The sequence below is a fragment of the Apaloderma vittatum genome, unplaced genomic scaffold (assembly GCF_000703405.1).
Source record: "Apaloderma vittatum isolate BGI_N311 unplaced genomic scaffold, ASM70340v1 scaffold9805, whole genome shotgun sequence".
Classification (NCBI taxonomy): domain Eukaryota; kingdom Metazoa; phylum Chordata; class Aves; order Trogoniformes; family Trogonidae; genus Apaloderma; species Apaloderma vittatum.
Window position 1 is genome coordinate 2,742 of NW_009716494.1, and position 3,983 is coordinate 6,724.

Genomic DNA, 3,983 nt, shown 5'->3' on the forward strand with positions numbered 1-3,983 from the left:
TTCGCCTCTCCATACTTTGATTTTTGACTTTTTTTTTTTGGTCAAGAGTGTTCTAGCTATAGCAATTTAAATTGAGTACAGGCTGTACTAACACTTGAGGAGAAACCTTGGCAGTTTAATCTTGTTGAAAAGAAGTTTAAGTGGCATTCAGAGCATTAAGCACCATACATCTTGGAAAATGTATCTGGATGATCTACTTAAAATACTGGACTCTCCTAAAGATGTACCACACTTGAAGCGCAGTGCTAGGAACAATATTAAGCCTTAAGAGAAGATAAAAGGGAGTCAACATCACTAAAGGGCAAGAAAAAGGGAGATTAATGGAAACAGAGAAACAGTCTACCAAAAGCTGAAGTTGTTTCCAAAGAAAATGGAATTTTTTATAAGCTCTGGCGGATTACATATTTTGTCAATGTGGCCAGCAGAAAGTTTCCAAAAATAACTAAAAGAAAAAAACTAATTCTACATCCTCCTTCCAGCAACAGCACAAGCCAAAAAAGAGTAAAAGACACCCACCCTCTCACCTGCCATGTATGTATGGTCACTTGATGGCCAGGTATAAAAGAACTGCTCAGGGAAGACGCGGGGAGGTCGTATGAGTTGTTGGCATCAGTGTTCACTGTGGAAGAAGCTGAGAAGATTCCTTGTGCCCGTGGGGAGACTCAGCAGGCTGAAACTGTGGTATTATTAGAGAATTTGTGGTATAGATACAGGTTGGATGTGAATGTATTGGCAGGACTCGACTCATCCAAGAGTGCTGAAGAACAGTAGTGTGTACTTCCTCTAAAACTACCTTGGTAGTTGAAGACTGGAAAGTGTTAAAAATGGACTTTAAAAATCAGCATTCAAAAATAGTTCAAATTAAAACCAGTTCAAGTAGATCTGTAAGCCTGACATCTCTACCAGCTGAATTGGTAGATACTGTATTATAGCACTAGTGAACACCTGGATAAATATGTATGTGCTGTCGTGAAGAGTCAGCACTGTTAAGTCCAAAGGAAATTTTAACTTGTAAAACTTTTGGAGTTCCTGGAATAGATGCCTGTGCATAAGGTTAATCTATATTCAGTAGGTAAAGCCTATTTGAATACGCTTTTAACAAAGAGATTGAGGCAATCATGCTGTAAGAAGGAAAGTACTGGTAAAATAATTGGTTAGAAGGATACAGAGAATAAGAGATTAGGCAAATATTTGAAAGTAAGATTTAGTGGGATTACTGCATTGACAAAGTACACCAGCATCAGGAAATCAGAGCTGAAAATACTTGGATGTTCAGTTTGAAATACACTGGTCATGTTCTTACCCTTTCCTAGGTGTTGGAGAGTGAAGTGTGGGCTCTTTGAAAGATCTAATGTGCAGCAAATCAACACATCTCAAACACTGTTGGAAGCCTTGAGAAGCATCTATTAACACTTCTAGGCATAAATGAGCAACAGCAGAATTGCTGAGAAATACTACTCTGAATTGGTATTAGATGAAAGTAAAGTCTTTTTATTTAGAAGGGACATTTTGAAAGTTTGCAGAAGGTAGCAGCTTCAGGGTCTACAGCTGCAGTCCTGGGGCTGGCTTGAATTTCCCTGACCTATTTCCAGGGATTTTACTAACGGCATGAGCTCTTGTGCTAAGAACTGGGAGGGTCTTCCTTGTTTGCCAAACTACTGTTTGTTTCTATTTTTTTAGCCTCATGTTTGGCTTCTGCTAATCTAGCTGCTCCGGTACTCAGGTGGCCACGAGTTCACGCCCATTGCCCTAGAGCTGCAAAACAGGTGAGGTTGCCCAGAGGGAGCAGCTAGTAGAGGAAGTACAGAGATCTTCTTTTGCATGTTTTAGAGTTGTGCAAATTGACTTTACTCAATTTAAAATATTGTAGATTTACCACGTATTCCTAGGGACTCCGAACAACTGTTTTTATTTTTGCGGTCGAGATTTTAGTTGACAGTGTTGTTTAATAGGGAGCTGCGCTCCAGCTGCAGGCCATGTAGCACAATCTCACAGATCGCCAGTGATACACATACTATAATTCAAAAAATGTGCTCATATACTTCAGAATGTGCCTATCCTCATTACAGTTTTTACCATAATGCCTGTTGAAGCATTTACTGTTTCAAATAATTCCTCTTCAGTCTACACTTTCTATAGCACACAGTATCTTTAAAAAGAAAATACATTCAATTCAAACATTGCTGTTTCCTCTATCACGTTCTCTTTAGAAAGATCTCTAAGAGGCTGAAGAGACGATGTAGTTGAATGACATATTCACTGACATTTGCAAATTAATAATATGCAAAGGACATCATAATGTTAAAGAGAAAGCTCAAAAGACTTAGCAAAAGGGTTCTCAGCCATGAATAGGTCTTTCATGGCTGTAATCATTTGGTATGCTTTATATTTGAGTTACAAAGCGTGTAAGGCCAGCATGAAAAGACAGGAAAGCATAATGTTACTAGCTTTGAATTTGCTGCAGTGCTGTTGTGGGCAGTGATCTGCAGAGACCTGTGTCTGAACAGTAGCTGGGTGAAAGACCTAGATGTGCAGGAGATCCTGCACTGTTCTGGTCCTATTTGGTTGCTGTCCTGAAGACAGAGCAGTCTTAGTCTTAGTCCTTAGTCTTAGGGAACCCATGGTGAGCTCTAGAAAACTATATCTGTATATCAAGTAAATCTCTTGAAGACTATATCTGGGCTTTGTTGCATTTCTTTTTCCCATTAAAACTGAAGAAAATGTGTAATCTGGTTATGTTGTCACAGGCTCAGTCTGGCATGCAGTTCAGTAAAATTAAATGCTAAAGATATAAGACTAAGTTCTGTGGGCTTGTTTTTTTTTATTTTTTTATTTGTGTCATAGCTGATTTCGTTGGTTATCTATTTCCTCATCCTTCAGACTTTCAGCTGTAAGAGCTGTGAAGTATTCAGATACTGTAGAGTTACTAGGCAGCAATTTCATTTTGACAATACGAGTAGTTTACAGCCATGCTGTTCTGCCTATTCTTTTATATTATTTCCACTTGTGTGTTACTTTAGCAGACATGATTTTCAAAGAGTCAAACTAAGATGAATAGCTCATCTTTTGAAAGCTAAGATTCAAGCTGTCAGATAACAGAGAAGACTGATGTTTAGCTCTGCTGGTTTTCGAAAGAGTAGCTATTAAAAGCACATTCTAATTTGAGTTGGCAGAATAAGGATCACACACAGTCCCAAAATACCAGTGAACACTTATTTTAATGTTTCATTGCTTTGGTGTATAGGATATCTCTGTGTTCCATTGAAAAACAGAGAGTCAGCTTTCCCTTGGCACTATGTATAGTATTCCCAGGGTGATAGCATAAGAGCAGTAATGGGTGAAGATTTAAAAAAAACCCTAATTAGTACTGAATTCAGTCATAAAAGGGGCCTACCTCTTCATGGGGTTTAGAGCCGACCTCTGCAGTGTCTAACTGCACTTCCTGAGTGCATTGAATTATTCTGAAGGTCATGTGCTAAGGGACAGTGTGACATTAAGAAGCAGGATGGTGGAGAAGGATGTAGTTTGGAGTCACTATGGAAAGTGTATTTCCTTGCTTTTTGGGTCCTTGGAGCTGATAGTGCAAGTACCCAGAATCCCTGACCTGGAAAAAGCCATTGAAAAGGTATATTAGAAGGAGAATGAGGCTAATTTGCCTTTAATCTTTGGTACTGGAGGCAAGAGGAAAGCACAGGCTCCATGAGTTTGGAAGCCATAAGGGAGAGGAGGCAGCGTGGGGTCTCAGGAGGCTTCAGGCTGTGCCTTAGGGGTGAGTTGAAGTGAGTTTGGGAGGGGTGAGCATCTCTGCTGAGAGGGAAGATTTACCGTCTTTGGGTTCTGTAAAGGGCAGTCAGGTGGGAGGGCCAAGGGAAAGGAAAAGATGAGAATAGCATCACCCACCCGTGCCATGAGGTCTCAGATGGGTGACCATGGTGCCTGTGGAGGGACCTGCAGTGAGAACAGAGCAGAAGCCCTCCTGCTGA

General features: G+C 40.2%; 1 pseudogene across 1 annotated transcript in view; it reads left to right on the forward strand.

Moving 5' to 3' along the window:
- The first annotated feature begins 3,505 nt into the window (after positions 1-3,505).
- LOC104274038 overlaps positions 3,506-3,983 on the forward strand; it is a 6,853-nt pseudogene continuing 6,375 nt past the window's right edge. Inside the window, exon 1 of the transcript XR_717820.1 lies at positions 3,506-3,625. The product of XR_717820.1 is annotated as an alpha-N-acetylneuraminide alpha-2,8-sialyltransferase pseudogene (transcript). The remainder of the gene's footprint in view (positions 3,626-3,983) is intronic.